The following is a 23,082-nucleotide window of genomic DNA, read 5'->3' on the forward strand; positions in this document are numbered from 1 at the left end:
AATTCCCTGTATGGGGTGAATAGATGTTTGTTCATCTCTCCCTAGAGAACTGTCATTAAAAACCTACACCCTTGAAAAGTCCTGTGGACTCTGCACCCTCTTTTAAGAGTAAAATGGCTATTTTTCTGGATCACTGAAACAAAACTAAGTGTAATATTGACAAATAATTAATCATAATGAATGATGAAGAACTAAAAATCCTCCATTTAGGTTAAAATATTTAAAGGCAAAAATGAATGGAAAAGGAAACCCAGGGACATTTTAAGAGGAAAGGGTAGGGGGCTCCCAGTGAGTATAAACAGCCCACATCTTCAGTGGTGGTCACAATCTAATACCTTGCCTGGATGACTCTGACTGGGCTTACGGCACAGTTTTTAACATAGGCACTAAAATAATCAGTGCTGCCAAGAGATCCTTGATGCTGTTTGTGGGGATTTTAAAGAGCAGCTTCCTGTCAAAACACTGAAATGGAGATGGGAGATTACTTAGTGGCGAAAGTGCTTGCCATACTAACACAAGGATCTGAATTGGATTCCCAGCCCCCATGTGAAAACCAGGGCAGGAGGGTGCAGCTAGGAGGTAGAGACAGGTGAAGTCATAGGCTTGCTGCCTATGTAGTAAAATACACAATACAACAAGTGTAGTAAAATAGGTACACTCCAGGTTCAGTGAAAAGACCCTGCCTCAAGAAACCAGGTGGCAAGGAATGCAGGAAAAAAATCTGGTGTCAGCTTCTGGCCTCGACATGCATTTGTGAGCACACATGTACACACCAGCATGCAGTGTGCATACTGCACAGATTTGTACACACGTGGACATTAATCAGTTTAAAACTAATTAAAAATTAAACTGAAAAGCAATACTACAGAAACAATGAACTTGTTTGGTATTCTCAGAGTGCTGGATTGGAAATATGCACACCAGGACACTCTCAGGAGTACAGTCTCAGAGAATGGGGGAGGGAGAGCTTTTAATGGCACAATGGGAGTACCAGGCCCCAGTGTTACATACAAATAACTCTCACTTGTTTACGAAGAGCAAGATAAGGGCAGTGTCTACTCAAAGTAGCATGGGAACTGGCTGGATCCATGTTCTTGCAGAAAGGTTTTCTGTGTAAGGCTGCCGTGACTTTTGTACAGGTTGTTTTTGACAGTGTTTTGTGATAACCCTTGGCATTATTCCCATGTGTCTCCAGTACTGTCTTTCACCACCTTCCTATTGCATTTACTATTTATTGCTCCCTGCTCCTGTACCCCAGCTTTCAAACAAGTACTGGGGACCAAATCCAGGTCATTTTGATTGCATGGCGAGCACTTCAGAGGACACTGCTCTTTAAAATTCACTGCAAACATCTGGAATTTATTGCATTTATTTATTTATTTATTTGCTGTATACTCATTGTATTTATTTATTATTATTGGTTAGAGTTTGACAAAAGTGACTGTTTCGAATCTGACTAACAGAAAACAAAACCCAAAACATGTCAAGAGCGCAGGACAGGATTCAAGAAGCAGATTGTGAACAACAGGTAAGGCCCTCAGAAACAGTTTCTTTTTCTTTCTTTTCTTTTTTCTTTTTCTTTCTTTCTTTTTTCTTTTTTTTTTTTTTTTTTTTTTTTTTGTAGGCAAAAGCCTCTCAGGCCACCTTTTGGATCACTCGTGTTCCCTGGGCATGGTGTCAGCAGGAGCATCTTGGCCTGTTGACATTAAACACTCCATACAGTATGCAGTCTCGCTTGGGCTAGACAAATCCAGCTGTGGTGGAGGGAGAAAGGTCGAGGGTCTGGCTTGAGCTGGGGAAACCCCCTCCTTTCTGTAAAGAGGGACCTTGGACCCTGGGACTTCCAGATCTGGAGAAGGGCGCCTTACTCTGAATATGTCATGCCAGGGAGCTGCCTGGCTCCAGCTCAGTTTGTGGTGTTGCCCCGCTCTGGTCCAGCAGTGCTGAGCAGCTCCGTTCGCGATGTTGCCCAGATTCAGGGTGATAATCAGTGGAAACTTGCCTTGGGGACCATCAAGGGGCTCAGGCTCAGGTTCGGGTTGCCACTTGACAGGGGCAAGGTACTGCCCATCTCATGCTCGGTTTAAGGTACTGCCCGGTCCAGATTCGGGGTTTTAATTGTCTCAGGCTCGGTTCAGTGTGCTGTCCCATTCTAGCTCAGGTTCGGGGTGTTACTACACTAGATCTTGGGGTACTTTCTAGCCCGGCTCCGATCAGGGCACTGCCCAACTCTGCTGGGTTCTGGGCGGGGTGCTCAGGTTTGGGGCGGCGGAGGAAGCGCAGGCACTGCCCTGGCCTATTGAGGAAGTTCCCCGGAGGAGGAAGCGGCGAGCCGGGCAGCGGGGAGAACCGGGGGACCCTTGCGCGCCCGGCAGAAGGAGGAGCAGGGGGAGAAACAGGAGGAGGGAGAAAGGGTTGAAGGACGTGGTCACCTGCCCAGATAGGAGCCACTCCGCCCTGCCGCGTCTTAGGCCAGGGCCTGGGCCTCCCCTAGGTGACAGACCGTGGCCGCCAGTAAAGGTTGGATCGCGGCTTCACTCCAGGGGCTGCTGCTGAGCGCGTACCCGCCTGGCCCCAGCGTGCGGCACCGGACCCCGGCGAGCACGCGCGCGCGCCCCCGGGGCGCAGGGAGCGAGGCCGGCTGCGGGGCCGAGCCGGGAGCCCCGCCTCTCGGCTGCTCACTTCGTCTGGCGGATCGGCGAACCCCGGGACTGCCACTGTGCGCGCCCCCGAAGCGATGCAGAGCACCCGAGCCTCTGAAGTGCGGTAGGTGAGGGAAAGAGCAGTTGCACCGAACTCTGAACCCCTGCCCAAACCAGAAAGTCTGCTTGGCGGACTTCCTTTGTGAAGTCTCTCTCTCTCTCCAAATCCTTGGAGATTGTTTTAGGCTCCCGAGTGTGCAATTGAATATACATTATCAATAAGGTTTCCAAAACTTAACGCCACCTAAAAGCCATTGAGAAGAGACTCATTTCTCTAAAAGTCCTTGGAGAAGAAAGAATTGGGAAGGCCGGTCAGCTTCCCATTTTCTTTTGAGTTTTTGAGTGAGTTTTGTCTGGCTGACCAAAATTATTGTGTTCAAAGTTAAGTAAAATTCTCTACTCGTTTTTTTTTTCTTTCCCTTAGTTCCTTGGCGTCCCCACCTTCTCTCTCCCCCCCCCGTGTGTGTGTGTGTGTGTGAATATATTTACATTTGAGTAAAAAAAGATTTAAATACTTGAAATTATTTCACCAAGTCATTTTGTTCTATCCAGATCAATAGTTTTGTTTTAATAGATTTAGGGAAATTTTGCAGTAAAACAAAAACTGATTTGTATTCTGTATTTGAAATGCTTAAATATGCCAGATTTTATTCTTAAACGTCTATAAAACGAAATGTTTTAAGTTAGGATGAAAATCGGGGAGTATATTTTGGAATTATATTTCATCCCTGAGAAGTGAAATTGATAGAAAATGTTATTTTATTGCTTAGTTTGCATAAAATGATTCTTTGGTCATTTTAAGGCCATATTTAATATTTTGCATGTGGGTATGATCTCTCTGGTTTGGTTTTAATTTTTAAGCAAAGACCTCTTAGTAGAACTTACCTAGCAAACTGTCCCTCATCATTCAATGTATATTTGAAATTTAGGAGTTTTCAAAATATAAGGTTTACATTTAGAAGGGTATTCTGGCACTATTGGGTAATATTTTGTTATCCCAAGCACCACTGTTTCTTCACGCTCAGTAGGGTCTATATTCCGAGGGGACTAGATACCAACTATAAATACTTTGTGTCTGTTTAGACCAGGTGTTGTCATTCAAGGAGGTTCCTTAAAACCCAGAACGAGAAAAGAAAAACAAGCCTTTTTTTTTTTCCTTTTTCAAAGCAAGGGGCTCAAGGACTGGGTCTGTATTGGACTCCTTAACTTATGGTGAAAGCCAACTGCTTTAATTGCAGGACACCTCACCCCTACCTCACCCCTCCCAGTACCTCGTGGGCAGTTAAATCTCTAGTCGTCCAAGAAACAGTAGGCGTTTTCATCCTTTAGAGATAAAGTTTCAAAGAGAGATATTCCCATCCTTCCTGTGACTTCCGGAGGGAGCAAAAGCCACTCCAGGAAGGGGCGTGGTCACAACTGCAGTCCTTGGAAGACAGGTTTCCGGCTCCCACTGCGGGCGAACCTTTGTGATTCTTCTGTTCTCTTTGCCCAAGCCAAGGCACAACCGCTCTGCTTTGCTGTGTTTCCAAATACTCCAGCTGGCCTCTTCTACCCTCGTTTGCAGCTTTTAGCTGCTTTCTCTGTTTCTGGATTGGTGTTGTGACAACTGGGTGGGAGAAACAAATATCCATAGGTTGGGATCTTTTTCTTTCTTTTTATGTCGGAAGGTGGAGTCTTCTAACAAAGATGCATTGCAATAGCTTACCTTAGTTGGATTGGTGGCACCATAATCTTCAACCTCGTATTTGAACGCTGGGCAAAAGACATTTTCTTATGGAATTGCTGCATAAAGATGACAATAACAACTAGGCTGATTGGATTTTATGAAGATTCATGAATTTTGATATATTTTCAGGAACATTTTTTTCATTTGATTATAACTGACGAAAATGTTAGCTTGGATCTGCTTGAGGGTTTTTTGTTTTGTTTTTAATGTTTTGGTGTTGTTGTTATTCTTTTAAGGATCAGTTATGGGAGAAAGAGAGATGGTTCATCAACTAAGAACATTTAACTGCTCTTGCAGAGGATTGGGGGTTCTTTTCCCAGTGCCGATACTTTGGCTCACAACCATGTTGTAACTCCGGTACTTGGGGGCTCCAATTCTCCCTTCTGGCTTCTGCAGGCACTGCATGATCATGAACAACACACACACACACACACACACACACACACACACACACACACACACACACACCTGCACATAACATTAAATAAACTTTTAGAAAATAATAAGTTATGTAGGCAGGTGAAGTGACACTTCTATAATCGTAACACTTGGGAGTCAAAGTTAGAAGGATCAAGAGTTGGAGGTCATCCTCGGCTATAAGCAAGACTGAGCATCCTAGACTAAAGGAGACACTGTCTAGAAGGAAAAGAAAAGAAAACTGTATAGTAGGAGAGCAGGAAGCAGCTAGGGATGTAACTCAGTCAATAGAGCATTTGTCTGGCATGCATGACGTCCTCAACACCAAATAAATCACTTGTGGTAGCCCAGACTAATCCTAGCACTTGGGAAGTGGAGATAGGATCAAAAGTCCAAGAATATCCACAGGTATTTACCCAGTTTGAGTCTAGTCTGGGCTACATGACACCCCATTTCAAAAAAATAAATACATAAAAAAATAAAAATACAGCTATGTAACTTTTTCTCCGTATCTTTTAAAACTCATTGACTGTATTTAAGTGTTGAATTCAATCAAATATGGTTAAAACCAAAGCTATGCAAAGGAAGCATATTTCATTTATGTTACAGTCAGGTTAGTAAATCCAAAGCAGCCCTGTCTTTGTCTCTCATTTTGTGGAAACTAGGGGCAGGAGGAGGAAGTGCTGGTGTTAGGGATGTTGTAGTGCCTGGTTGGGACAGGGAGAGGACAGCTGTAATGAGAGAAGAACAAAGGAACCCCTTGCTCCCCCACACAGAGTCCTGACTCTGGAAGCTGCCCCACCTCCTAGGACAGCTTTCAGGCTTGGGTGGGAACACCGGTGTGGAGAAGATTGAGCCTGCTGGAGTAGGCCAGCTAGAAGAAGAGCAGACACCCATGTGACAGACCTGGGTGCTGTGAGTGGAGAGGGAGGAGCTCAGAACAGTTAGGGAAATCCGTAATTCCAATATTGATGAATTTATGTGGATTCAGCATGTCTATAAAAAATGTTGAAATACCACCGTGGAGCTCACTACTGCCTCTCTCTGCAGGTTTAACTCCACCGATGGACCTTTATTCTAGCTAGATCAGCCTCATGTCAATCACTTGACAGTTCCTGTGGCGTTGCCATGGCAATGCCTTAGTGTGACCTGGGTTGATTTTGTCTTTTCACTTCATTTTAATTTAACTGAAAAACTCCCCCTTCAGCCTTGGCATCCTGTCTCCCTGCCCCATGGTCCTGCTTCCAGGGATCAAGTTTTGCATGTGGGGAGACATGCCCTCCTGGTGCAGGGCACACTGGATAGTTCATTTGTGATTCTATTTCAGCTGGTGGATCTGAGAATGAGGAGTGGGTAGAATCCAGAAGCCCATGCCTTCCAGTGATAACTGTTCCACCATTTGGGTTTAAGAGTTTTCAGGGAGTGTTTACTGATGTTGTTTGCTGCCATTCACGAGTCCACCCTTGGTTGTGGCATTTCCATGCTGAAGACCCAGCCAGAGTCCACTGTCCTCCCCACTGTGTTCCCTGCCCAGTGCTCCTGTGTAGCCTCCGGGGTTGGCATTCTCACCAGCTGAGTATTCTGTGGTTTGGAGAGTTTGTCCATGGCCCCCGGAAGGTCTGTGTTCTTGAGTTAAGCCCTCAGAGCCGGTGTGGGTTGTACCCTTAAGAAGTGGGACCTAGCCAGGACGGGGTGGGGAGGTGGACTGTGGGGTGTTGCCCTCAGAGGAGATTAGCATAATTCCTCTTTGGCTCCTGCCTCTACCTGTGATCTCTTCCCCATTCACGACCCTGTCAAGGTACCTTTCTTGCTATTCTGTGGCTCACAGGGCCATACCAGCAGCGGAACAGATGGGATTACCCTGTCTTGGACTTTCAAAGATGCAAGCTCAATAAATTTCTACCAACTACTGAGCTTCCAGTGTTTTGTTATAGCAGCAAAAAGAAGACCAGTCCGTTGTCAGTGCCATACCATCTCATTTTTTGTTCCTAGGGCAAAACTTTGTTTTGGCACTTTTATTTTTTTAGTTTGCACAGAACCTAATATAACTTTCTTTTCAACTTTATGACATAAAACTGAAACCCGTTTGACACAAGTTTCCACACAGTCAAAAATACACCGTGTTATCTCTCAGTTCCATTTTTTTCTTCTTTGTTTTTTTTTAAAGAAACCCTGAAGCCGTCTGCTGTCTTGCTCCAGGCTGACAGAGTTCTTCAGTCTGGCAGAACATGTGTTAAGAACTGAAGAAGGCCCTTAAGGAGTTTGTTGACTAAATATATTCCTTGGTACTCACTACACTCTCTTCTGCAGTTTGGAAACCTTTGTATAGATCTTAAAAATCTTCAGGTCACCACAATCTGTTATCATAATCGCTGGGCACATTTCTCATAACCTTTTTATCTGTGGTCATTTATTTCCTTATTCCAATAGAACTTCTATGGTTTCTTTATTTGAATGTATTTTGAGTCATGCTATGTGAGAGATTGTTAGACGTTCTAAATGAATGTACTCACCCATCACCGGTGAATGATCTGAGAGAAAGAAGAATGGAGATCTATCTGAAAAACCCAGGCCTGAATGCTTTTAATCATACCAAGGTGACTATCATGGGATGTGAACACCACCTCTAGAAAATTGTTTTTGAGCCAATGTGGAAAACACGGGAAGGGTGCTGTTTAGCGAGCAGAGCTCAGCTGAAGGACATGTCTCTCTGCTTACTTCTCTAAGCTTGTAAATCTTACATGGCCTGGAACATGTGTAACTAAGTAAGGGTCTCTTGGAAGGACAGGTAGAGAATGAACCAGGAAGGAAACTAATTCTGAAGCATGATGTTCGCCACAACAGTTGGGCAAATTCTGTCCCCAAATGAGGATCCGGGTTTCCAGATGCTGAGGACTGTCCAAGGTCATGCAGACTCAGTTTGCATTGCCACTGGAAGTTGTCTAGGCCCCTGATGCTTGGGTTCATCTTGACCTGCTGAGAGTTCTGGGGTGTGGCCTCCTGCCCCATTCTACCTGAAGCCACAGGAGAGGAATGGGGGAGATGACTGTTTCAGAACAGTTCAAGGGATAAATAGCACATGCTTGAAGGGGAAGGCATTTCAACTGCATTGAGACTTGTGAGTGTGCTGGGTTTAATGGCTATGTGTGCATTATTAGTAGCAAAGACTTGGTGGTTCAGAAAGTTCACTCCCATTTGGGGTGTGTGTGTGTTTGAGAGAGAGAGACAGAGACAGACAGAGAAAGAGAGCTGTGTGTGTGGGGAAATCATACAACCAGTTTCCTTCTGTACACAGGTGTTTGTATTCATAAGATCTGCCATGGTTGGAATTTTCAAGTGTTTGAGAATGTCCGTCTATTCTCAACTGACTGACACACTCACAAAAGATGAACATATGTAAAGTAACTCTCAGGGAGAGACAGTGTGCACCCACTTCTACACAAGTCTGTCAGAACAGTTTCCATCTTTGTGACTATCTTTCCACATTATTCTTAGTCCATCCAGGACTTTAAGATCACACCGATGGTTCCGTGCCTGCATCTGTGAACTGGCTTTTTTCTCATGAGGACACAAGCTATTTTTCTTCTGGTTGAGAGCTCGGGCTATGGTTTCTTGGTGACTGTGGCTTGACATCTGTGCCTTTCAGGCTGCAGCAGAGGGTGACCTGAACAGTCTGCTCTTGTGTAAGCCACATGCTGACCGTGTATGCGGCCACTTGCTCGACTCCAAATGTGTCTATCTGCCCTGCTGTACTGACCACAGAGAGCCCCAGGACTTGTCACATACACCCTCTGATAAAAACTCTGGGACTGTGGCTTTGGTCAGCAGCCATCCGGGTCTAAAGGGTGGTTTCCCAAGGCCCCTCAGAGCAGCATAGTTGACGGAGGCACCCAGGATTCTGACTCCGCCATTTCCTTCAATTACTTAGGTTCATGTTATCTCATCTGCAAACCAACGCTGAGCTCCCCTGCCCTGGAGCCCCTGTCCAGTCTCACGACTGCTCTATGTAAAACTGAGCTGCTGGCTGGCTCAGAGGAGGAACCCTCTGCAAACGCTGATGGCAGAGTGCTGGAGCCGGTAAAAAGCTGCTGGTCCCCAGGAGACTGAGGAAAGGGTCTTTTTCCAAGCAACGTGACTTTGCAAGGCCTTGTGGGAGGGTCATGGATACAGAGTGGCTCTTGCCCAATAGCATCACCAAATTTTTGAAGTAAGCTTTATTCACATTAAGCACGAGTGTGTTTATCATCAACAAGCTGAGTGTGTGTGTGTGTGTGTGTGTGTGTGTGATGTCTATAAAAGTTCAATACAGGTGTGTCTAAGTATGTAGAAACCAGAGGTAAACCTTGGGTGTCATTCCTCAAATGCTGGCCATCTTGGTTTTTTGTTGGTTTTGTTTTCATTTTGTTAGATTTCTTTATTTTATATGCATGTGTATCTGAGTGCATGCATATACTACTTGCATACAGATGCCTGTGGAAGCCAGAAGAGGGTGTTGGGACCTCCTAAAACTGGAATTTCAGGTGCCTGTGAACCACCTAATATGAGTGCTGAGAACAGAACCAGGGTCCTCTGTAAGAGCAGCAAGTGCTCTTAGTCACTAAGCCATCTCTCCACCCCAGCTGTTTTAAATCACTGACCTGGAGCTCAGCTAGACCAGCTGGCAAGTGAGACCCAGGAATCCTCCTGTCTCTCCTCTCTCTCCCCAGCACCGGGGTTACAGGTGTGGGCCACCAAGTCCAGCGTTTTTACTTGAGTTTTTGGGACTAAACTTCATCCTCATGCTTTAACATACCCATACTGACTGAGTCATCTCCTCAGCCCTTTTATGCACTCAGCTATCATCTATCTATCTAATCTATCTATCTATCTATCTATCTATCTATCTATCTATCTATCTATCTATCATCTATCTATCTAATCTATCTATCTAATCTATCTATCTATCTATCATCTATCTATCTGTCTATCATCTATCTAATCTATCTATCTATCTATCTATCATCATCTATCTAATCTATCTATCTATCTATCTATCTATCTATCATCATCTATCTAATCTATCTATCTAATCTATCTATCTATCTATCTATCATCATCATCTATCTGTCTATCATCTACCTATCATTCTACCTATCAATCTATCTATCTATCTGGTATGTTTTGAGCACAACAAAGCAGATGTTTGGAACAAAATGTGCTACCCTTTAATAAAAAAGAAAATCTATAACCTCCAAGTTTTGTCTTAATAGAAGAAACTTTTGGAAGGGAGCTCACAGGCTGTCCCTTGAGGTATATGTATACAGTGTCAATCATGGCATCTCTTGTCACCATGTTAGTCTCAGGGTGGGCATGTATGCTTCCCAGATGATGTTCAACATGTAGAATGTAGCCATGTACATTTCAATTAAACTTAAACAATTCTGATCTACACTACCCACATTGCAAGGGCCTTGTAGCTAGTGGCTCTGTGTCAGTGCAGATAAGCATTTCCAGGATGAAAGGACTGCTGAACCCTAAGTTAAACCTGAGTCTTCCCCCATGTGGAGAGGATACTTGGGTAGTCTGGAAGTGGGAGGAGATTTTGCCAGGCTTGCCCTGCTGTGAACACTGCTGCTCACAGTAAGTGCATCATGGGTAGCATTTGTCACGTTCCCATTGTAGGAACAGTCTCCCCATTGCCATAGCTTCTCTTCTATGGCTGTGACAAATATTGTGGCCAAAAACAACTTAAAGGAGAGAAGGGTTTATCTCAGCTTATACTTACTCCCTTCTCTGGGGAAATTCAAGGCAGGAATTCCAGTCGGAACTTGAAACAGAAACCATGGAGGACTGCTGCTTTGTTGCTTACTGCTATGTTCACAGGCTCGTGCTCAGCTGGCTTTCTTATGTGGCCCAGGATCATCTTCCCAGGGCTGATACCGCCACAATACACTGGGACCATCCCCCACAGACATGCCCACAGGTCAAACTAAACTAGGGAATTCCTCAGTCGTTGAAGTCCTCCTGTCACATGACTCTAGTCTGTAGCAGGTTGACAGTTAAGGCTAATTAAGTCACCCTCTCGAAGAAGAGATCTGAGTCCAGATCAGAGGGGACCTAGGGGCAAAACTCTCACCTCTAACTCAGCAGCCTCTCCTACACACAGAGAAAGAGATGGAGGGAGAGGGAGGGAGATGGAGAGAGACTAACTGGAACAATATGAACATTGGAAACCACCAAGCCCTCCTTCAGTGAGCACCCCTCCTCCAACCAAACAAGATGATGCCTAATCCTTCCCGAGTAGTTCCACCAGCTGGAGACCAACCATTCAAACATATGAGCCTACGGGTTCCCACCCATCACACCCATCATACACACCTTTCCATTCAAACCATCACACCCATCACACACACCTTATCCATCTCTAGACTACCTATGAGACCTAACTCATTTGTGAACGTGTAAACACACGGTGCCGTCAGGGAATCAAGGCATGAAGGGCAGCGTGCACATATTTAGCACAGACAGAGTAGCTGTCTTTGAATGCTCTGTCTAAGGCTGGGCCAATCTTCAGGAAGCTGTGGCTGTGAGGGCTACATGTTCACTGAACCAACCCCTCTGTCTAATTGGAGAAGGTGAGAATTTATTACAATTGTCAGCCATGGGGTCCTCGTGTAAGACTTCAGCAAGGCAGCCACTGGGACCAATTCTGTTTGCTTATGACTCATAAGTAGCGTGCCCCTGAGTGGACCATACGAGAGCCCCCGCTTGTGGATCAGAATGTAAGCTCTCAGCTACTGCTCCAGTGCCGTGCCTGCCTGCCGCCGTGTTCTCCACCATAATGATCACAGACCCTGACCTCCTGGCACTGAAAGCCCCAAAAACCGTTTTCATTTCTAAGTTGCCTTGGTCACGGTGTCTCTTTGCAGCAATAGAAAAGAAACTAAGACAACAGACATGTTCTGCACAACGCTAAGGGCTCAAGCAGCTGCAGATCTGGGTGCGACATGAGGTGGGGAGTCCTTTTCCTATGCAGGATTCAGTTCCTAAAATAACTGTTTTTAAATAGTATTTTTACTTATTCCTTGAGAATTCCATACATGCTTACATAATGTATTTTGATTGTACTCACCCACCATTTCACCCACTGTTTTCCCATCCAACAAACCCCTCCCACCTCCACCTCCTCTCCTCCTTCCCCTTCACTTCCTCACTGCCCCCCTCTCCTTCACCTCCTCTTCCTTTACTAACCCAGTGAGACCAGTCAGGGTTGCCAGCTCACACAGGGATGCAGAGCTGTGCACTAGATCATGGGGAACCTATCTCCAAGGAGAAGTGTCTCCCTCCCTCAGCAGCCATCTGCTGCCACTAACTTCTCATGGGGGGGGGCTGGCCTTCACTGCTCTCTTCTCAGTGATGGAAAACTGAATGACTTCATCCTATGCAGTCTCCACAGGTAACCACACCCGCTGTGAGTTCTTGCACGCAATAGCCATGGCGTGCCCGGGAGACAGCATTTCACAGCTTTCCATCTCCTCTTCCACGATGTTCCCTGACCCTTGGAACAGGGTACAATGATGACATAAACAGCCGTTTAGGGCTGAACACTCACAGACCTTTTGGTTGGTTGTTTGTTTAGGAGGATTTGAGGTTTGGGGGAGATCCTTGGTATGTGTTTCATTTCTCTGCAGCTTAAAACAAATCAAGGTCTTGGGTGGAGCTCAGTGGTAAAGCACATGCCTAAATTGCACGAGACCCTGCCACACGCATGTCCATACACATTCTGTCTGTCTGTTGAGCAAGTTGCCCAATTCTGCCCTTTTGAATACAGAAAAGCAAGATTATTTGCTAGAACACAACCCCATTTGCTACCATGAGATCTGAGAGCACCTGGAAGGGCCAGAGCATCATTAGGTTCTTTTGGTGGACAGAGTGAGTGGGACCTGGGGCTGTCACAGGTACTGGGGACCCCTCACACTGGGCCCTGTGGGTCCCCTCAGGATCCAGCCCCTCCACCTGCTCACTTGGTGTGGCGGGAGCTTTTCTGTCCTGCCTTCCAGTACCACAGCCACTTATAATCACTCAGAGGCTGTATATTAATTGTAATTGTTTGGCGGATGGCTCAGGCTTATAACTGGCTAGCTCTTACATTTAAATGAACCTATTTCTGTTAATCTGAGTATTGCTACGTCTTTGTGGCGTTACCTCATTTTCTACATGTCTTGCTTCCTCGGTAGCTGCTGGTGTCTTCTCCCACCTCCGCCTTCTTTCTCTCTGTCTCTCTGCTTGGATTTCTCATCTAGCTATAGGCCAAAGCAGTTTTATTCATCAACCAATAAAAGCAAACCCATATTTGCAACGTACAGGACATCCCACATCAGTCTGGAGAGACTGACTCTCCTGCCTCTGGAGTTCCTGTGCTGTGTAATTTCAGATAAAACACCACAAGAGGTGTTGCTCTGAGGGGCCCTGCAGATTAGGAGACTTCCTCCCTCCCATGAATCAGCCTGGTGCCAGGAAGTGCAGCAGCCTGGGCTGTCCTGGTCCGCACAGCCATAGCTGGGCTCTACTGCTGGCCTCTACTGACAGCTCCCGGTATCATCACGACTTCTTCCACAGTGACCCTCTTAATAGACCTGTGCTTGTCTAAGGGTTCATGCTGGAGGAATTTTAACTGAAAGGGTGTGCTGGTTATTTTTCTCAGTGCTGGAACAAAAAATAACCACCCCACTCCCCCAAAAAAAGCAGCTATAAAAGGGAAGGGATTGTTTTGACTCACAGTGTAAGGATTCAGTCCGTCATGGCAGGGAGGACATGGCAGAGGGATCTTGAGGCCACTGGTTACATTGTATCTTCAGTCAGGAATCGGAGTGAGAAATGCTGGCATTCAGTCTGCTTTCCCCGTTTTATTCAGTCTGGGACCCCAGCAGACAGAATGGTACCACCTATAGTAAGGATAGGTCCTCCCCTCACACATGGGCCCAGAGATTTGTTTCCATGGTGACTCTGAATCCCTCAAGTTGTGGGTCAGGATGAGCCATGGAGACTGTTTTCCTGAACGCTGGCCTTCCACGGGGCTCCTTAGAACCCCAGCGGAAATGTGAGTACTTAGCTCTGACCATCCCCCTGCAGTCGGCAGCTGTGTGTCTGTCCTATCATTTCAGTTCAGAGTCCCCACTTGGGACCCTTCCATTGGTATGTTAAGGAAAGTGCCCAAACCCGGACAAGTAATGGAACATTGCTGAACTTGCTGGTGCCTAGGGGTGGTCCCGGCAACACTGGGAGCCATACGTGGCCAAAGACTGCCTCTGTAAGCTTCAGTGTGCTCTGTCTGAACGTCTAAGAGCCACCAGAGGCTTTAGGGAAGTTGTTGAGAAGGTAGGCAGCCCTCTTCTGTCCTTCTCACCCTTAGATGAAGACAGGGTAACTTTCTCGACAATTTATTCCAAGCTCTAAAATTCCTTTCTGCTCAGCCCTGACCCCAGCTGGGCCGTTTGTAGACGCTGCTCATTGCCTTCTGAGATTGAGGTCTGGCCAACACGAAGCCCATGGTGCTAGGCTGGGTCTAAGCAGCCAGGAGTGACCAGATCAAGCTAATTAACGTATTCATGCCCTCAAAGTCTCAAGTATTCCTCAGATCCCAAGGCCACCACTCCTTGCCTTCTGTCGGTGTCCCCCACCCCTGGTAACCACCACTCTGTCGTTGTTTCTCTGAGTTTCAGTGTTTTAGACTTCACTTCTGTCCCTGGTCCTTTCCTGGGGGGATGTGAGCAAATGTCTGCTTACCCTCAAAGAAACCATTTGGATCAAGTCACGTTTGGTGAGTTAGCGAGTTTATTGGCACTGTGGGAGCAGGGTGGAGGTGGCCAACAGGAGCACAGGTGGTTCAAAGACTTCTGTTTCACAGAAAAGCTCACCAAGGCTGCATCCCTGGAACCCCCTACCCTGCTTGCCCGCAGCTCCCAAGAGGACTGTCCCTTCTCCAGTTTTCCTTCTCTTAAGTTTTGTGAGCCTCTCCCTCCAGAAGGGAATGTGAGGAAGGAGTCCCATTACTCATTTCCTGTCCTCAAGGTCCATGTATTTGTTGTTACAAATGGCAGAGTTGGCTTCCTTTTCTTACCTACACAGTCTATTTTTTATGTACTCCACCATACCATTTTTTAGCCACCCATCCTCTGCTGATTCATTGGTGGGCCCTTGGGCTGGTTCTGCCTCTTGGCTATTGAGGTAGCATTTCAGCGAACAGCAAACACACTGACTTCAAATCCCTGAGATGCATGCCCAGAAGTGGGAGTTGGTTTTGTTTTCAGCCGACGTCAGGTCATTTACTTTTCCTTTAGTCTTGGGGCTAAGATGTTCCTTTTTGTTTCTGAGAATATACTTCTAGCTTAAACATGCATTCTACCCCTTAATTTAGCTCTTTATTTTGGAGATATCAGTGTTACTACCTTGGATCTTCTTTGGCTTTTAAGTTTTTTTTTTAAAGTTCCATCCCCCTTTTCTCAAGCTATTGCCTCCTCTGTGGGTCCCTTGCAGGCTCAACATCTGTCCTCTTTGCTGCCATATATTTTCTGGTCTTTACCCTCATATACAACCCCAGTCAGCTGATCCCCAGTGCCTTTTCATTCCTGCCTCTCTCCCCTGACAGACACCTGGGGTTTAAGTCTTTGTTCATTTGCCTTCTTTGGGTATCTGTGTAGGGTTCTCGAGCCAGAACAATGCTTGGGGAAACATTCTCTTTCTGCTGTTAGTTTTTCCTGTTGCTTCTCACCTTTCATTTCCCTTGAGTACCTATGTGGACTCCCAGTGGGCTCCTCTTTGAAATGAATCATGGGTGTAGCAGGACATCAAACCCCAGATTGTCACAGGGAGGCCATCTGTGCTCACAGGTCCTTCCAAACAAGCAGTACTCTGTGCCTTGCAGGAGAAGCAGCACAGGGGCGAGTCCAGAGGACATGAGGGATGGTGGGGCACAGCCTGTCCCGTGCATCCTGCAGGAAAGCCAGAGAGGGCAGAGCCGAGCAGGCACAGGGCTGCCTGGCTTACAAAGTGATGTCAGGCTTTGGTGAAGCGGGAAGAGTTGCCTGTTCCTGTTGTGATCAGAGCAGGGGACCAAAGGCTGACACCTGACAACCTGATAGAGGGAGCAGTTCAAGGTGGACTTCGGATGGGTTTGTTTGCTTATGGAGTGTGGATGGGTTTGTTGTTTACTTATGGAGTGGTCCACCTTCTCAGGAGGTTGCTCAGTGATGGGATGGAGAGCACTCTGGGTATCAAAACATCAGAATATGGAGACAGTAATAAGCTGGGGTTAATACACACTCCTCTCTAGGTTCTCACCGTGAGGATCTGAGAAAGAGGCCAGGGAGGAGCAAATACCCAGAGCCTCCTGCACAGGACCAGCAACTCTCCAGGGCAAAGCGCCTTGTCAGAGCCACCCACCAACTGAGAATTCACAAGTGGATTCCTCCTTTGAGAACCCTCCTCACTTACAGGACAAAAGCCCCTACAGTGAACAGGGTTCGGAACTTCAAGGAAATGGTTACATAATAACAAAAGGGTCAGACATCCAAGGAGACACAACCCTGAACATGTATGTACAGATCAACAGGGCATCAAAATGCATAAGGGAAACCCCGACAAAGCTGAAGACATAAAGAGACAATGCCAATATTATTATATGGAGTTTCAGTTTTTGATCTTTCTATAACAGATAGATCAAATAGAAAATCAATAGTAATAAAGAGGCCAGAGCAACACTGCCAATCAACCCAACATTTGTGAGATGTGTAGTCTCACATGGAAGAATGCATTCTTCTCAAGCTCACATGGAATATTTATCAAAATAAAATACATGCTTAGAAAACCTGTTGAGTTTAAATTTAAAAAGCCAACAAAATTAAACCATATATCCATAACGGAAAACTTAGCTGGAAACTGAATATATAACTGAATATATTTTTTATATAACCTGTGAGTCAAAAAAGAAAATTCTCAAAAGAACCCTTAAAATATTTTTACTATCATAAAAAGGAAAATTCATTAATTAATTCAGCATTTGTTGCTCTTGTGGAAGACCCTGGTTCGAGTCCCAATACCATTCTGACAGCTCATAACTATCTAACTCCATTCCCAAGAGATCCGATGTCCTCCTCTGACATCAATGGGTACCAGACACACATGTGGTGCATGTACAAATACATAGGCAAAGTATTCACACACATAAAATAATACTTTAAAAAAATGAAAATACAGTTTGCCAGAATTTTGAGAATGATGCCAAGAGTAGAGGGAACTTCTAACACCAAGTCCATTGCTATAACAAAATTCCTGAGTCTCAGTACTTGATAAAGAAAAGGAGTTGAAGTTGGCCAACACGTTCAGGCAGCCACCTCAGGTGAGCACCTCCCAGCCATGCCATCCCGGCACGTGGCACCACGTGGCAGAAGAGTGTGATGGAATAGTGGCCGTGAATGGGACCAAACTGGTGGCATGACCGTGCTTTATAATAATCTACTGTCAAAGTAACTAACCCAGTCCACCGAGGCTTACCTTAGTCCTCTTGGCCACTCATCTTTTCCAGAGTTGGCGCCCCAGCAAACGCACCCCTCATACCAGACCCCACCTCTTAGAACTTCTGCCACCTGAATATGCCACACCTCGGCCAGGCTTCCAGCCCGTGAACCTTTGAGTGGCACCCCCAAACCATCATGATGTACCAGATAAAAGAAGCACGTCACCCGGTGTTGGCGGCACACGCCTTTAATCCCAGCACTCCGGAGGCAGAGTCAGGCGGATCCCTGTGAGTTCAAGGCCAGCCTGATCTACAGAGGGAGTGCTAGAACAGGGTCCAAAGCAATACAGAGAAACCCTGTCTTGGGAAAAAAAACAAAACAAAAGAAGCATGTGCGTGTCAAGTCAGTCTTAGGTGAAGGTGCTCTATGGAATTATAATAAAGTAATCTTAAACCACAATGGTGAAAACTTTGAAACCAAAAACGGGAAGCTGTAAACAAAAATGAACAAAACCGACTTCGAGGCTTTAAAATTATCAGCAGAATTAATAAACTGTCAGACATGGTTTACAATTTAAGAAAATGGGAAGAAAATTTGGTATGCCCCAAATTTGGTACATGGTTTCAACCAGGATGTGTGGTGGGAAATGTGTGGCAAACTGTGTGCCCATCCTGGCCAGGAATTGCCGTGTCCACTGAACCTCCTCTGGTGGCGAGTGTTTGTACGGGATCCCTGCCTTCCGACTCGAGCTTCATTTTGAATATGAAGTAACAAGCAGCCTGTCCTGGGGCTCTCACTTCTGCTTTCTCTCTTGCCTTGCTTACTGACACTTTGAGGAAAAGCCACTTCCCTAGTGACAGACACCAGTCAGCAGCAGGAAGCCCCCGCTGTTCTGCCTGCTCTCCATTGCAGCCATCCCCGTCTTCTCTTCAAGCCTGCCAGCTTGTCGCTGTTCCAGCTCCATGCCTCCTGGTGCCTGGGAGCCCAGGCCTTCTGTGAGTCCAGGCAGGTAAGTCAGAGCTGCAGCAATCAACAATGTGACCCCAGGGCCCTCTGCGCCATGGACGGACACGGGAGGGCACGCCAGTTTCTGAGTGCTTGTGCTTCCCCGGCCGACACCATGCCTTGGCTACGTTCGTTCGTCTTGAGCTGTGAGGACTTGACAATTATTGTAGTTCTCTTGTAACAAAACTGCATTTCTCCCTGCGTACAAAACCTTTGGCGCTTTCTTTGAGCTGAGGTGGGGTGGGGTAGCTTGTGTATTTAGATACAGTCGTGAAATCTACTTAGGAGTCCATCGTGATTTCCTGGAATATTTTATAGTCATGACTTTCAGAAAAACCTGGGTTTCCTCAAGCAGGCATGGCGTGTCCTTTGTGTCTAACGTGGGTTGTTTGGCTTCGCTAGAGGCCTTGAGGGTCTGTGTAGATTGTTCTTGTGAGGTGAGCAGATGGGGAAGTAGAAATAGTGCCTAGGCTCCAGCAGCTTCAGCCAGGCCTCCATGTCCTAGACGGAAGTGGAGTGTGCTGGTCTCAATGTCCACCGTGGCCTCTACCCTGGCCACTTCTCTGGGTTTCCCTGGGATGGGGCTTCTTGGGGCTTGAGGTGGGAACTAAAGGAATACTATTACTTGGCTGTTCACCTGTCCTGGTTGCTTTGCCCTAAGAGGATGCCACTGCAAGCTAGAAGACTTTTTTTTTAAATCACGAAATGTGTGTGTGTGTGTGTGTGTGTGTGTGTGTGTGTGTGTACTGACATATGAATGCCATGGTACACATGTGGATGTCGGAAGACAGCCCCATGTAAATGGCAGCCTCCATGTTCAGTGCCGCATACATAGGCTTCCTAGCCCACGAGCTTGGGCGATTTTTCCTGTCTCTACCTTCCATTTTACAGAAAGGCACTGGGATTAATGATATGCGCTTCCGTGCAAGCAGGGAGTGGCTTGGCTGCTTCTCCCTGGCTGGTTTCTCTGCTGTGCCAAGGGGCTGCTCAGTCTGCTCTACCTGCCTGGCCAGTCCAGGAGGAATATGGTCTACCTGCTTTTCTCTCAGGCAGAGTCCCTTCAAGAAGGAAAATGCTGGCTTCTAGTAGTTTTCCAAGTTTCCTGCTGAAAAAAAATCTCAAAGAGATGTTTGTGTCGATGTCCGTCTTGGGCCTCCTGGCTGCACCTTTGCTAGTCAAAAGAGTGTGTGGAGCTGGCACCCTGAGAACCCAGAAGCTCAACCTGAGAGCACTCTCCTCCTTGTCGCGGGGTGTCGTCTGCAGGCCACATCAGCCAGTCACCATGAGACACAAAACGTACACTGAGAACCAGGGTATAAGCAGTCCCGGCCAGATCCTGACACCTTTCATTCCAGAACTTTCTCTGCTTTCATACAGTCAGGGAAACAAGTGTGTCCGCGTTCTCTTTGGCACGGCACTGGCTGACTAGCTTATGGTGTCAGTTCAGCAGGTCTGTCCAGTGGAGCCGAGATGTGGACTGGAAAATTAAGTGCACCAGAGGCTGGGAAGACAGCTTAGTTGGTAACGTGCTTGTCAGGCAAGCACAGAGACCTGAGTTCGGTCCCCAGAGCTCATAGTTTTCCAAAGCTGGATGTGCTGGCACTGTGTAATCCCGGCGCTGGGGAAGTGTGAGAGGGGCAGATCCCTGGGGCTCAGAATACAAGGTGGAGGACACCTGAGGAGCAGCTCGGAGACTGCTGTTGGGCCTCCACACATACGCACACCCACACGTACACGAGTTGTGTGCACATATGAAGGGCCCTTCGGTGGGCTGGCTGCTTGTTTGTAAGCAAACAGTTGATATTCTGTGAAACCACGGGCACCCTCTGTGACTTGTGCTAACGGATGGCATCCAGGCGGGCATAGAGACCAGCTTAGGGAACTTGCCTGTAGACCCTGAGGGTGCCCAGGGGCCCGCTGAAATGGGTCAGCCTCTGTCGGGTGTGCTTTGGGGTTCTCTGCTCTGATTTTGAAGGCTCGGGACCTGCTTTTGTGTATTTTACTGGCTGTCTGTTTCTGAATGGTAGTGGACACCATGCCGGCCAGTCGTGGCTGTGCTTCCCGTCTCTGAAGTGCAGGCCTCTGCATTCCGAGAAGTCTCCTACACTTGCTGTCAGTAGAGACAGGGAGGGGCTCCCCAGAGAGGTGTGGTTCCCCCTTGAGAGGCTAGGTGTCTGTGCAGTGTGACATCCAGGCAGGGTACAGGAAGGCTGGGGGACAGACTCCCACAGGATAGCTAGTGTCCCAGAGGACAAGCCTCTGTCTGGAGCCAAAGCAGCTGTCCTGAGCAGTTCAGGCCTGGCGTCCCCTGTGTGCCATTCTTCGCTGCTCAGGCCCCAGCCGTGTGCCTGTGTGTTTTCTGTATGGTGAGATCCCACACAGAAGCCGTGTGAACGCTCATAGCCCCAGGAAGAGTGGTTTCGGGCAGTTAGCGGCCGAGCCGGGTGCTGTGGGGTGACCCTGTGGCACCTCCCTTTCCTTCACCGTTTCTCTCTCACTAAGCAGCCCGACTAGCCTAGCGAGACTGATTCTCCCTCTAGACTGGGTTCATTCCTCTTTTTCATGAAAATTAACCTAACCCCCAGAGGAAGTTTTTCTTTTTAATGAAGTTCTGGCTTTTAATTTACTCAACTTAAAGCTGCTAGGAAATTTCCCAGGTCCACTTGAGTGGGGCTGTTTTGCATTGGGATGGCCATAGGGTTTCAAGTGTCATAACCCTGCATTTGCATCTTCCTGATTTTGTTTCCCTGTGTAGCTCAGATTGGGCAGAAGTTACCCTTGGGTGTTTTTTTGTTTTTTGTTTTTTTTCTCCAGCCACAGTTCATATTACACCAGGGGCCCTTGTGGCCAAGTGATAGGGACACCAGCAATCTTACAAGACTGAGCACTGCTGTATCCTACAGGCAGCAAGATGGGGGTACTGGAAGAGGAGGGGACCCTACCAGCAGAAGCCTCCATGCTCCAGTGGGCTCTGGATGGGCTGAAGCCTTTACCCCACTGATAACAAGGGAGGAGGCTAGTTGTGAAAAGGGCACATGGCCCAGGATGCCCCTTCCAGCTCATGTCCAGCTAGGAATTGTGAGAAATAACAGATGTAGCGAGTGAGAGTTGTGCATAGGTGAACATAGTCTTAACATGAGGTCATTGGCTTTCTCAAAACTGTAAAGGCTGCATTCTGTGTCTTTTCGTGGAAGTATGGAGAGAGGGGAGGAAATTACCTAGAGCCAGTGGATTCCTTATTAAAGATTCACTGTTCCCTGATCCTGGTTAGTAGCCTGGTTAGTAAAGCTTGCAAGCACCAGGACCTGAGTTGGATCCCACGCACACCTACAAAACCACCACACCAAGAGGAGCAGCCCCCGAGGCTCACACATCTCAACTCTGAGGAGGTAGGAACAGGTGAATCCCTGGGACTGACTAGGAAGTCTAGCTTGTTTGGAAAGCTCCACGCTAGTGAAAACAAGATGGCGGAGTCTGAGCAACAACAGCTAAAGTCGACCTCTGGTGAGTGTGTGCATGTGCACACACGGGCACAGACTCCCACCTCGATATTCACTAAAACTTATTTGCAACCCCAGTCAGTCGTGACACCTTTACTGTTGTTTGTGGACATGAACTAAGTGATCTCATTCTGTCTCTGTGGTAAAACCCTCCTACCAAAAGCAGCTTTCCGGGAGGAAAGGGTTTGGTTTACACTTCCAGGTCACAGTCTGCCACCGAGAGGAGTCAGGCTGAGAATGTGAGCAGGAACTTGAAACAGAAACCGTGTGAAATGCTGTTTGTTACTTCACTCTCAGGCTGATGGATAGCGTGCTCTCTTCCACAGCCTAGGACCACTTGCCTAGGGATTGTGCTGCCTGTGGTGGACTGGATCTTCCCACATAAATTAACGGCTAAGATTGTCTCTTGCAGACATGGATGCAGGCCAGTCCGACCCAGGCAACCCCTCACCTGAGGTGACTCCTGTCGGTGACTCCAGGCTGTCAAGTTAACAGTCACAGGACAGTGAGCCTCTTCTTGTCTCACAGCATAAACAGTCCCCATTTTCTTGATCTATCTGGAGCCACATTTTAATAGTTTTTTTGTTGGTTTTCATCCCTACTGAAAATGCTCACAGAAATGAGGCTGAAGTGCTGCCTTGTGCTTCTAAGCACAAAAAAGGCTGCTATGCTCGTCATTAAGTGAATCTCCATGTTTGGTAAGCGTCTCACATGCATGGGAATGCTGCCTAGAGTTCAGTGCGTTGACAGTGCATGTGAGTCTTTGAACAGACACATGTCTGCTACAAGGGTGTGCATTCTCTGCCTGATAGAAACACAGTCAGCAGATCTCTAGGATTTAACCTCAAAAATTCCCTGAGAAAGTGTTTGAAAATTTGTGAGTGCCATGCTCAGGCACCTCTGTGGGAAGTATCTACTGTATATCACAGGAAGTAACTATATTTAGTCTCAGGCAGTAGGAGAATAAGACAGGGTCCAGGGCAGGAATATGGTTGGGAAGGAGATGAGAAAAGAGACGGGAGCCGTGATGCCTGTGATGGTAAACTAACAAGAAACCTGGGGTTGTCTGTGATCCCAGACAGTAAACAGTAAGTCCTGGGCTCGGATGGCACTGCCCCAGCAGAACTCAGGCAGAGTGCCGGGCCCTCCGGCCTGTGTGTACAGATACAGGCGAGGTGAGGGAAGATGGGATGGAGCTGGTGGCATCCTGGAACATGTCCCGGGCATGTGTGTCTCGG

At 47.1% G+C, this 23,082-nt stretch overlaps 1 protein-coding gene across 3 annotated transcripts in view; it reads left to right on the plus strand.

Annotated features, from left to right (window-relative positions):
* The first annotated feature begins 2,328 nt into the window (after positions 1-2,328).
* The window catches only part of Syk (spleen associated tyrosine kinase), a 76,030-nt gene continuing 55,276 nt past the window's right edge, over positions 2,329-23,082 (plus strand). For 2 of the 3 annotated variants that reach the window (XM_013110528.3, XM_013110529.3), the window contains exon 1: positions 18,183-18,348. The gene's annotated coding sequence lies outside the window, so the exon portion shown is untranslated. Of the gene's footprint in view, positions 2,767-18,182; positions 18,349-23,082 lie in introns of those variants that run through there. The other variant, XM_021224917.2, reaches the window with a different exon arrangement.

The sequence above is a fragment of the Mesocricetus auratus genome, unplaced genomic scaffold, assembly GCF_017639785.1.
Source record: "Mesocricetus auratus isolate SY011 unplaced genomic scaffold, BCM_Maur_2.0 Super-Scaffold_100013, whole genome shotgun sequence".
Classification (NCBI taxonomy): Eukaryota; Metazoa; Chordata; class Mammalia; order Rodentia; family Cricetidae; genus Mesocricetus; species Mesocricetus auratus.